This window comes from Peromyscus eremicus, chromosome 12 (genome assembly GCF_949786415.1).
Source record: "Peromyscus eremicus chromosome 12, PerEre_H2_v1, whole genome shotgun sequence".
NCBI lineage: Eukaryota > Metazoa > Chordata > Mammalia > Rodentia > Cricetidae > Peromyscus > Peromyscus eremicus.
In genome coordinates, this window is record NC_081428.1 from 38,689,502 (window position 1) to 38,702,567 (window position 13,066).

The 13,066-nt window shown below is 41.2% G+C and overlaps 1 pseudogene; it reads right to left on the reverse strand.

The window, feature by feature from the left end:
* Positions 1–1,295: 1,295 nt before the first annotated feature.
* Positions 1,296–12,786, reverse strand: LOC131922888 (transmembrane protein 248-like; annotated as a pseudogene).
* Positions 12,787–13,066: the final 280 nt, after the last annotated feature.

The following is a 13,066-nucleotide window of genomic DNA, read 5'->3' on the forward strand; positions in this document are numbered from 1 at the left end:
TTAGCACAATATAAAATAAATATGATAGATATATAGCCAATAGATATAGCCCAAACATAAAGCGAGAAATATGCATTAAAATGGTATATAGCACAGTCATATTTGTTAAGAATGTATTCTAATACCAAACAGCAAATTTCACCAATGTAAAATTCACAATTACTTTTCACCAGCCAAACAGCAGCAGGAGTTCAGTCTCCTTAGTTCCCTGACCCCATTGTCCGGGGCTCTTGGGATCTATCTTTCACCTCATAGTGAATGCTGTTTAATGTGTGTGTATGAGCTCAGCATAAATCACACTGTTTGAGCACATTTGGCTCATCCTCTCCTCGGGCCTACAGTGTTCCTCCTGTTGGCTATGGATTCCAGCCATTGTCCGTGATTCAAACCAAGCTGACTGACAGCAACATTCTGGACTCAACCGTGCAGGGAAAGAGACTCTTGCTCATCTTTTCCCTCTTTCGTCACTCTGCCTGCTACAGGTCTCATCTTGTAGCCCCACTTCATTAGGATTGAGAAAAGGTTTTATTTTTATTTATTTTACATGTATGTCTGTATGGTGGTGGGGAGATGTGTGCATTTGAGAGCAGAGCCTGAAGAGGGCAGAAGAGAACAACAGATCCCCTAGAGCTGGCATTAGAGGAGTCTGTGAACTGCGGGATGTAGGTTCTAGGACTAAACTACTGAACTAGGTCCTTGTAAGAGCAGTTTGCACTCTTAACTGCCAAGTGATCTCTCCAGTCCCTTCTCTGGGACTTTATTAACACTGTAGTGGCTTAATCTGAAATCTGGTGGCCCCAGTGATATGTTTCTAAAGGCCAAGCTAAATGGCTCTTTCCTCAATCTTATCACAAGAGTCTGAAAGTCTTTAAAGAGAGAACTAAAAATCAAGTTAGCCATCTTCTAAGGCTTCATATCGTGCACGCAGGCGCACACATGTGTACACACATACACACACACACACACACACACACACACACACGCCCGAGTGGACAGCTATCTTACAATGTCCCCCAGCACCACTCAGAAGAACACTATGTCCACAGCCCCCACTCGCCCTAAAGCCCTGTGAGGTGACGGGTTCAGGGTGTATCCAGAGCGAAGCACTTGCACCATTGGACCGATTTCCAGGTAAGTTTTTATACATATGTGCAGATCATTCACGGGAACTTGAAATGCCTTGACTAGAATAACCCAGCGTTTCAAGATTAAGTATTTACACAGTGACAAGGCCCTGGTTGGCTCTGTAGGCAATGAATATGATTCTCAGTCCCGGAAAATGGGGAGTTGTGGGATTAGGCTTCGGCCAAAGCCATTTTCTTGGGACAAAATTCAGGATTGCTCTGATGCAATTTTCTGGGTTTTTCTTTGATAACAGCATATCAAAATATTATCATGGTCATGAAGAGGAACTAGTTAGTGGACATGATATGCAAATTTCTTAATGAATGGTTTTCATCTGGAACAGTAATGGTGAGTTAGGGATTGAAAATGTGTAGGACTTTTCTGATTGCCCACATTATAATACTGGAAAGGATTGTAGTCTTGAGCCCATTTTAAAAAATGATTTTACTTATTTCTATTGTGTGTGTGTCTGTGCATATATGTGTGTGCATGTGCTTATATGCATATATGTACATCTCTGTGTGTGCATGTTTGTATGTATATGTGCATGCATTCGTATATATGTGTAAGTGTGTGTCTGTGTGTTTATGTATGTGTGTGTACATGTACATGTGTTTGTTTATGTGCGTGCATGTGTAGTCTTTGTGTATGTGTATGTGTCTCTGTGTGTGTCTATGTGTGTGTGTGTGTGAAGTACAGGTACTCTGTAGCACAAATCCAACTGGTCTTTTTTTAAAATTTTTATTGAGATTTATTCATCAGCTAGAAACCATAATACCACTTTAACTGTAAGTACATGGCTGAACTGTTAATTCAGACAAAGGAGACCACCTTCAACCTTGTTCATTGAATTGATACATTGATATAGATAGGATGGTTATTTCTCTCTGTATTAATCTTCAGTCAAAAGTGATTTAAATCCTAGTCTCAAATTTTCTTTCTTTCTTTCTTTTTTTTTTTTAGAATTTAATAACTTTAAGTCTTTAATGTAAATCAGCTTTCATGAGGTATACTTTTTCTTGTTTTTTTTTAATTAAGAGATTTTCTATTCATTTTACATACCAACCACAGATTCCCCTGTCCTTCCTCCTCCCATCCCTTAGCTTTCTCCCCCAACCCACCCCCATTCCCACCTCCTCCAAGGCAAGGTCTCCCATGGGGGAGTCAGCCTAGCCTGGTAGATTCAGCTGAGGAAGGTCCAAGGCCCTCTTCCCTGCACCAAGGCTGCACAAAGTGTCTCACCATAGGCACTAGGCTCCAAAAAGCCAGCTCATGCACTAGGGACAGGTCCTGATCCCACTGCCTGGGGGGCCCCTAAACAGTTCAAGCTAAACAACTGTCTTGCTTATTCAGAGGGCCTAGTCCAGTACCATGGGTTTTCCTCAGCTATCGGTCCACAGTTCATGCATTTCCACTAGTTTGGCTAGTTGTCTCTGTACTTTTTCCAGTCATGGTCTTGATATCTCTTGCTCATAGACTCCCTCCTCTCTCTCATTGATTGGACTCCTGGAGCTCCGCCTGGGACCCTGCAGTGGGTCTCTACATCTGCTTCCATCAGTCACTGGATGAGGGTTCTATGATGACAGTTAGGGTATTCAGTCATCCAATTGTCAGAGTAGGCCAGCTCAGGCACTCTTTCGACCATTGCCAGTAGTCTATGGTGGGGTCATCCTTGTGGACTCCTGGGAACCTCCCTAGTACTCTATTTCTCCCTGTTCCCATGGGGTCTTCATTTATCATGGTATCTCTTGTTCCCCCACTTGTTTCCGTTTGAGCTCAAACCTCCTCCTCCTCCCCTAAGCTCTCATCCCCTGTCCCTTGTCCTTCATTACCGCCCCCACCCCCAGTTCACTCATGTAGCTCTCATCCATTTCTCCATCACTGGGCAATCTATAAGTCCTTCCTAGGGTCCTCCTTACTAGCTAGCCTCCCTGGAGCTGTGGTTTGCAGTCTGGTTATCCTTTGCTTTATATCTGGTACTCACTTATGAGTGAGTACATATCATGTTTGTCCTTCTGAGTCTGGGTTACCTCACGCAGGATGATATTTTTTAGTTCCATCCATTTGTCTGCAAACCTCATGATGTCATTGTTTTTTCTCTGCTGAGTAGTACTCCATTGTGTATATGTATCACATTTTCTTTATCCATTCTTCAGTTGAGGGGCATCTAGGTTGTTTCCAAGTTCTGGATATTACAAATAATGCTGCTATGAACATAGCTGAGCATGTGTCCTTGTGGTATGACTGAGCATTACTTAGGTATATGCCCAAGAGTGGTATAGCTGGGTCTTGAGGAAGATTGATTCCCAATTTTCTGAGAAACCGCTGTACTGGTTTCCAGAGTGGCTGTACAAGTTTGCACTCCCACCAGCAGTGGAGGAGTGTTCCCTTTGCTTCACATCCTCTCCAACATAAGCTGTCTTCAGTGTTTTTAATCTTAGCCATTCTGGCAGGTGTAAGATGGTATCTCGGAGTTGTTTTGATTTGCATTTTCCTAATGACTAAGAATGTTGAGCAATTCCTTAAATGTTTTTCGGCTATTTGAGATTCTTCTGTTGAGAATTCTCTGTTTAGCTCTATAGCCCATTTTTTAATTGGACTGTTAGGTATTTTGATGTCTAGTTTCTTGAGTTCTTTATATATTCTGCATATCAGCCCTTTGTCAAATGTGGGATTGGTGAAGATCTTTTCCCATTCTGTAGGCTGTTGCTTTGCCTTGTTGACTGTATCCTTTGCTCTACAAAAGCTTCTCAGTTCAGGAGGTCCCATTTATTAATTGTTTCTCTCAGTGTCTGTGCTACTGGTGTTATATTTAGGAAGTGATCTCCAGTGCCAGTGCATTCAAGACTACTTTCTATTTTCTCTTCTATCAGATTCAGATTAACTGGATTTATGTTGAGGTCTTTGATCCACTTGGACTTAAGTTTTGTGCATGGTGACAGATATGGATCTATTTGCAATCTTCTACATGTTGACATCCAGTTATGCCAGCACCATTTGTTGAAGATGCTTTCTTTTTTCCATTGTACAGTTTTGGCTTCTTTGTCAAAAATTAGGTGTTCATATGTGTGCAGATTAATGTCAGAGTCTTCAGTTCGATTCTATTGGACCACATGTTGGTTTTTATGCCAATACCAAGCTGTTTTTATTACTGTAGCTCTATAGTAAAGCTTGAAGTCAAGGATTGTGATGCCTCCAGAGGTTGCTTTATTGTACAAGATTCTTTTAGCTATCCTGGGTCTTTTGTTTTTCCATATGAAGTTGAGTATTGTTCTTTCCAGGTCTGTGAAGAATTGTGTTGGTATTTTGATGGGGATTGCATTGAATCTGTAGATTGCTTTTGGTAAGATTGCCATTTTTACTATGTTGATTCTACCTATTCACGAGCATGGGAGATCTTTCCATTTTCTGATATCTTCTTCAATTTCTTTCTTCAGAGACTTAAAGTTCTTGTCATACAGGTCCTTCACTGGCTTAGTTAGAGTTACCCCAAGGTATTTTATATTATTTGTGGCTATTGTAAAGAGTGATGTTTAGCTGATTCTTTCTCAGCCCTTTTATCATTTGTATATAGGAGGGCTACTGATTTTTTTTTGAGTTATTCTTGTATCCTGCCACATTACTGAAGGATTTTTATCAGCTGTAGGAGTTCCCTGGTAGAATTTTTGGGTCACTTATGTATACTGTCATATCACCTGCAAATAGTGAAAGTTTGATTTCTTCCTTTCCAATTTTTTCCCTTTGATCTCCTTATGTTGTCTTATTGCTCTAGCTAGAACTTCAAGTACTATATTGAATAAATATGGGGAGAGCCGACAGTCTTGTCTTGTTCCTGATTTTAGTGGAATCACTTTGAGTTTCTCTCCATTTAATTTGATGCTGTCAGCTTGCTGTAAATTGCCTTTATTGTGTTTAGGTATGTTCCTTGTATTTCTGATCTCTCTAGGACCTTTATCATGAAGGGGTGTTGGATTTTGTCAAAGTTTTTTCAGCATCTAATGAAATGATCATGTGTTTTTTTTTCTTTCAGTTTGTTTATATGTTGTATTACATTGACAGATTTTTGTGGGTTGAACCATCTTTGCATCCCTGGGATGAAGCCTACTTGATCATGGTGGATAATTGTTTTGATATGTTCTTGGAGTCTGTTTGCCAATATTTTATTGTGTATTTTTGCATCAATGTTCATGAGGGAGATTGGTCTGTAATTCTCTTTCTTTGTTGCATCTTTGTGTGGTTTGGGTATCAGGGTAACTGTAGCCTCATAAAAAGAGTTTGGTAATGTTCCTTCTGTTTCTGTTGTGTGGAACAATTAGAAGAGTATTGAAATTAGCTCTTTGAAATTCTGGTAGAATTATGTGCTGAAACCATCTGGTCCTGGACTTTTTTTTGGTTGGGAGACTTTTAATGACTGTTTCTATTTCCTTAGGTGTTATTGGTTTATTTAAATAGTTTATCTGGTCTTGCTTTTGCTTTGGTATGTGGTACCTATCCAGAAAATTGTCCATTTCTTTCAGATTTTCCAATTTTGTGGAGTACAGGTTTTTGAAGTATGACTTGATGATTCTCTGGATTTCCTCATTGTCTGTTGTTATGTCTCTCTTTTCATTTCTGATTTTGTTGATTTGGATGCTCTCTCTCTGCCCTTTGGTTAATTTGGATAAGGGCTTGTCTATCTTGTTGATTTTTTTTCAAAGAACCAACCCTTTGTTTTATTGATTCTTTGTATTATTCTCTTTATTTCTATTTCATTGATTTCAGCTCTCAATTTGATTATTTCCTGGCATCTATTCCTCCTGGGTGAGTTTGCTTCTTTTTGTTCTAGATCTTTCAGGTGTGCTGTTAAATCACTAGTGTGAGATTTTTCCAACTTCTTTATGTGGGCATTTAGTGATATAAATTTTTCTCTTAGCACTGCTTTCATAGTGTCCCATAAGTTTGGGTATGTTGTACTTTCATTTTCATTGAATTCTAAGAAATCTTTAATTTCTTTCATTATTTCTTCCTTGACCCATTGGTGATTTTGGTGATTCAGTTGAGCATTATTCAGTTTCCATAAGATTGTAGGCTTTCTGTAATTTTTGTTGTTGTTGAAATCTAACTTTAAGCTATGGTGGTCCGATAAAATACAGGAGGTTATCCCAATTTTTTTTTAATTTTATCTGTTGAGATTTGCTTTGTGACTGATCATGTAGTCAATTTTAGAGAAGGTTCCATGGGGTGCTGAGAAGAAGGTATATTCTTTTGTGTTAGGGTGGAATATTCTGTAGATATCTGTTAAGTCCATTTGAGTCATAACTTCTGTTAGGTCCCTTATGTCTCTGCTAAGTTTCAGTCTGGCAGATCTATCCAGTAGTGAGATTGGGGTGTTGAAGTCTCCCACTATTAGTGTGTGGGGTTTGACGTGCAATTTAAGCTTTAGTAATGTTTCTTTTACAAATGTGGGTGCCCTTGTATTTGGGGCATAAATGTTCAGAACTGAGAATTCATCTTGGTTGATTTTCACTGTGATAAGTATGTAATGTCCTTCCCAAACTCTTTAGATTGATTTTAGTTTGAAGTCTATTTTATTAGATATTAGGATAGCTACACCAGTTTGCTTCTTAAGTTTATTTGATTGGAAAGTCTTTTCCCAGACTTTTACCCTGAGGTAGTGTCTGTCTTTAAAGTTGAGGTGTGTTTCTTGTATGCAGCAGAAGGTCGGATCCTGTTTTCATATCCATTCTGTCAGCTGTGTCTTTTTATAGGCAAATTGAGACCATTGATATTAATGGATATTAATGACCAGCAATTGTTGATTCCTGTTTTGTTTTTTTTTTTTGTGGCAGTGTTGTGTGTTTCTCTTCTTAGGTATTTGTTGGTGTGGGATTATCTATTGTCTGTATTTTCATGGGTGTATCTGACTCCCTTAGGTTGGATTTTTCCTTCAAGTGCTTTCTGTAGGGCTGTATTTGTGGATAGGTATTTTTTAAATCTGGTTTTATCATGGAATATTTTGTTTACTCCATCTATCGTAATTGAGAGTTTTGCTGGATATAATAGTCTGGGTTGGCATCTATGGTCTCTTAGTGTCTGCATAACGTCTGTCTAGGGCCTTCTGGCTTTCAGAATCTCCATTGAGAAGTCTGGTGTTATTCTGATGGGTCTGCCTTTATATGTTACTTGGCCTTTTTCCTTTGCAGTTCTTAATATTTTTTCTTTATTCTGTATATTTAGTGGTTTGATTATTATGTAGTGAGGGGTCTTTTTTTTTGGATTCAGTCTATTTGGTGTTCTGTAAACTTCTTGTATCTTTATAGGCATTTCCTTCTTTAGGTTGGGAAAGTTTCCTTCTATGATTTTGTTGAATATATTTTCTGTGCCTTTGAGTTGGTATTCTTCTCCTTCTTCTATCCCTATTATTCTTAGCTTTGGTCTTTTCATGGTGTCCCAAATTTCCTGAATGTTTTGTGTTATGACTTTTTTTTGGCGTTAGTGTTTTCTTTGACTGATGAATCTATTTCCTCTATTATATCTTCAACCCCAGAGATTCTCTCTTCCATCTCTTGCATTCTGTTGGTTATGCTTGCATCTGTAGTTCCTGTTCATTTACTCAGATTTTCCATTTCCAGCCTTCCCTCAGTTTGTGTCTTCTTTATTGTCTCTATTTCAGTTTTCAGATCTTGGACTTTTTCGTTCACCTGTTTAATTGCTTTTTTTGGGGGGGCTTTCTTTAAGGGATTTATTGATTTTTTCCAATTTTTTGTTTGTCTAAAACTTCGAATTCTTTAAGGGCAGTTTTCACTTCCTCTTTAAAGGACTCTATCATCTTCTGAAAGTCATTTTTAAGGTCTATTTCTTATGCTTTGGGATGTTCAGGTCTTGCTGATGTAGCACCACTAGGTTCTGTTCAGTCTTTATGTTGTTGACTGTATTTTTGCACTGACATCTACTCATCTCTTCCTCCACTACATGCAAGTTCTGTCTGTGTCTGAGGGAGCCTCTTTTGGTGCGATTGATACTCTTGGTCTAATCTGGGCTCTTGGTCCAATCTGTGCTGATGGATTCTGTGTCTCAGAGAGCAGATCTTAGTCCAATGGGCACCAGTGGGCTCTGCCTCAGGGAGCACCTATTCCCAATCGGTGCAGGGTGGGCTTATGTCTCCAGTTTTCACTGGTGTCACAGGGGGCTGTTTTCTTGGCAAGGAGGCTGGGGAAGGGGTAGCTGGCTTGTCCCTGGGGCTCCAATGGCTTGGAGGAAGGGCACAGGATGTGCCCCCGGGGCCTAGGGGCTAGGGACCTGGTCTGCTAAGTCCGGAGATGGGGCCTTACCTGTTCCTAATGGATCCCAATTGGTCTTACAATAAAAACCTGGAGCCAGATATCGGGGTAAATGCTGAAAGATCAGAGGAAACAAGCCACAGCCACTTCTCACCTTGCCAACTCCTTAGCCAAAAGGGGAGGATCCCGTCTCCACGAATCCTCAGACTGAATGCCTCTGAGTCCTGTCCCCTCCCGCCTTATATGCCTTTCTCTGCCCAGCCATATCACTTCCGTCTCAACCTAGTACTAGGATTAAAGGTGTGTGCCACCACTGTCTGGCCTCTATGTCTAACTCTGTGGCTGGCTTTGTCCTCTGATCTTCAGACAAGCTTTATTTGTTAGAGCATACACAAAACATTACCACATGCTCCGGCCATGATATGTATTTAGAGTGCATGTATATGTAGGTATGTTTGTGTTCGCATGTGTGTGGATGTCTATGTACGTGTGTGTATGTGTGTCTTTGTGTGTGTGTTGTATGTGTGTGTATGTGTGTGTGTGCACATGCATGTGTGAAGTACAGGTGCTCCTGCCATGATGTGCATTTGGAGGTCAGCAGTTAACTTTCTGGAATTGTTCTCCTTTCACCTTGAATTCTGGGGAATGAACTTAGGTTGTCAGGCTTGAAGGACAAGCACTTTTACCCGTAAGCCATCTTGGTGGTTCACGAGCATATTTTGTGTTGGCATCTCTGGAGGTTGTGAAGATCTTTTCCCAGAGCATGGCATTGCTATATGTGTCTAGAATACAGTGGGTGGCTGTATGGTGTCAAGGAACACATCAGGCTGTGTGGGAAATGGAGGCTGTGAACACCACCTGCTTGAAACAGTTGTGTAGGGCACAGTCACTGGAGCGCCAGGTGGCAGGCAGGGTGAAGGTGATGCCGACTTTAATGAGTTCTGTTGCCTGAACATCAATCCACTATCCCAGGATGGTAGAGTACAGATGACCTTGAAAGAGCACCTTCCAAAGACGATGAGGGGATCCACAGTCAAGATGACCCCTGAAAGCTTTCCCAGGCCTGGTGTGTGTGTGTGTGTGTGTGTGTGTGTGTGTGTGTGTGTGTGTAGTGTAGTGTAGTGTAGTTGGACAAATGCTTCAGGGTCTCATTTTCTGATCCCAATCCTCTGCCATTTAGGAGAACTTAGTCTCCGTGTTTGAAGAGAAAGCCCAGGGACAGGAAGGCTATAGCTGTGGAGCAGCCGATGATCATGAAGACTGACAGGGAAGGCTGGCTGCTGATGGGCAGCTTCAGGTTTTCCAGCAGCTTGATGGGGAGCATGATTCTGATCTGATGTACTTGCCTTGGCCAGGCTAGCACTCCCTGGCATCACACTGCTATGCAGCCCAGGGATGCAGGCAGTACCCTCCTGCTGTGTCAGAGGTGGCATGTAGCTTCTTAGGATGGTACAGGATGAAAAGCCAGTCTGGAGCCACTGGTGGTGTGAATAGCACAAGCAATTTTACCACCTGGAATTTCCCTTTCTTTCATACTGTATGCATCCATGCATCCAATATACATTAGAGAACTCATGGAATGCTTGGATACTTGTCAACAAAATACAGCCCTTGATGTGCTTGCACACACATTCTAGTGACATAGGGAGACACTGGGCACAATTACCCATATTCTTGATTGCAGATATACAATGATACAAGTGAGTAATGCAAGGTCCTGGGATAACATCTGTTAGATGTAGACAACACCTACAGCAATTAGAGTGGGATGCAAAGGCTTTGGTAGAGATACAGGTTCTGCTGAGAGTAATGAATGACCAGCCCTGTCTAAGCTGTAAAAAAATGTGCTGTGGAATAATCCTTCTGTGCACTGTGAATATTTATTACTCTTGTTGGTTAATAAAAAAAGCTCACTGGCCTATATTAAGGCAGAATAAGGCTAGGTGGGAAAGCCAAACTGAAAAACTGAAAATGTAGTGGTGGAGGGGGAAGGGTGGAGGAAAGGAAGGTGGAGTCAGGCAGATGTGAGCCAGCCACTCAGGAAGCAAGATGTGCTAGAGGACAGGTAAAGCCACGAGTCACATGGCAATACATAGATTAATAGAAATGGGTTAATTTAAACGTAAGAGCTAGTTAGTAATAAGCCTGAGCTATTGGCCAAGTATTTGTAATTGCTATAAGCCTGTGTGTGTTTATTTGGGACCAGGCAGTTGGGATAGAAAAACTCCACATACAAAAATGACAGAGAAAATTTGAGTAAAAAGATTGCAATGTAGAATGCATATCATAGCAAGCCAGAGGTATGCAGGAAGGAAGGAAAGGAAAGACTTTATTAATAAAAAGGAAGAAGTTCACATAGCCTGCTTTGCTTAGTACAAAGTTTGTTGGTTTTAGAGAGTACAAGTGGAGGTTGACTGTTGCTCCTCAGCAGAAGTGCCCTTGCTGGTCTAACACCTTTTCTGAGTTGAACAAAATGTGTGTCTCTGTGTGAGGGCTTTATGCTTTTAATTTTTTATTTAATTTTTTTCACACAAGGTATTTTGAACAATATATATTTCACACAATACATGTTTTTCCCTTCCTTCAACCCCTCCCAGACCCTCCCACGTCGCTTCCCATCCAACTTCACGTTCTTTCTCTTTGAGACAGTTCTTTTTTTTTTTTTTAAACTTTTATTTTGCAATACAATTCAGTTCTACATATCAGCCACGGATTCCCTTGTTCTCCCCCCTCCCGCCCCCCTCACCTTCCCTCCAGCCCGCCCCCCATTCCCATCTCCTCCAGGGCAAAGCCTCCCCTGCAGAGTGAGATCAACCTGGTAGACTCAGTCCAGGTAGGTCCAGTCCCCTCCTCCCAGGCCGAGCCAAGCGACCCTGCATAGGCCCCAGGTTTCAAACAGCCGACTCATGCAATGAGCACAGGACCCGGTGCCACTGCCTGGATGCCTCCCAAACAGATCAAGCCATTTGAGACAGTTCTTATTGAGACAGACAGACAGAGCATGAACTCACATTCCTTGTACTTTCTCTGGTTTGAAATGTTTGAGCTTGCAAGAAGGAGTTCATCTTGGTATAAGTGATTTTTGCAGCCATTGAAGGGGAAAGGTGGTGGTGGCTAATGAGGGTGAAGTAGGAAGGTCTCCTGTCTCTGTGCCTGGGCAGGAGAAGTGAGCTGGAGGCACTAACTAAGAACTGTGTCTTTTTGGGTTTCAACTGCTGTGATAAAACACCAATGACCAAAAGCATCCTGGGGAGAAAGAGGTTTATTTGATTTTGTAACTTATAGAACACCATTCAGGGAAGTTAGGGCAGCAACTCAAGACAGCAACTGATGCAGACGCCATGGAGAAATGTGCTTATTGGCTTGCTTCTCATGGTCTACTTAGTTGTGTAGGCACCCATCCAAGGTGGTACTCCACATTATCAATCAAGAATATGTCCCATGCACTTATCTACAGGCCAATCCAACCTCAATTGAGGTTCCCTTTTCCCAAATGACTCTAGCTCATATCAAGTAGACATAAAACTAACTAGCACATAAATCAAGGCTGTCGCTGAGTGCAAGACATGTGAAATGCAAAGGCGTCAGGGATGAGCTTGTTATCATGTTAACTATTGTGCCTGCCGTGGGAATCACAAAACAAATGGATCTGGGAGGTGGAGTGGATGCAGGGGGTTTGCTCCTGGGAAGGTAGTATTAGGAAATCACTGCTGTGATTGCAGTAAAGATGATGTAACTTGACTGAAAGAAAGGGAATGCCTGAGAGGTGTAGTCTGCTGACTGTACATCTGGTTATGGACAGCAGCTCCTGAGTTAGTGTTCTGAAAAATAAACAAGACCTGTCACAGTCAAAATGTTAAAGATCTCAGTTGGCTTTAGTTTCCATTTTGGAATTTGAAAGCATTTCTATCCATAAAATAAAAAGTATATCATTTGGTTATAATCACTTTCAAAATGATAATAATGGAACATGAGCAAGAAATAGATTAAAAAACAAAAAAAGGAAATTAATAAAACCCTCTCTCTCTCCCTCCCTCTCTCTCATTCCCTTCTGATTTTCCTTTTTGTTATTTGAGTCAAAGAATCTTTATATAGTTCAGGCTGGCTTTGGTTCTCTGCATAGCTCAGCCTGATATCAAACTCAGAGTCCTCCTTCCTTAGGTATATGAAGGTCAAGGGCCACAAATCAGATTAAATTCAAACATAGTCTACACTAAGCTTCACTCTGTCCATCCCCGTCTCCCATTTTGTTAGTTATTGACCTTGATTGTCTGCCTGATGTTAGTCACTGGCCTGCATATTCCATCCTCCTACCTTGCATGTATCTCAAGTGCAGTGAACTTACCAAGGTCTCTTTGTTCCCACCTCTAGTGGCCAGCTTGTTCTTTAGAAGTGGCCGCATTTGTTCATAGTTAACTCTTTGTTCTTAGGGTGGTCTTGGGTCTCTTTCCTGGAAAAAGTGGGGGCTTTCGTAAAAGCCATCTACATTCGAAACAAGAATATATAAAAGACCATTAATAGCCAACATATGTCTCATGAAAGCTAGCCAGCTGGTCTGTTGACACTGGCCTTGCTTCTTAGATCAATTGTTCATGTCCTAACAGGTGTGCTTGGCTGTGTCATGCTCAACAGAAGCTAACTCCTGTCTCATTACTAGAAAGTTCTAGATCTTTCAATGTTTT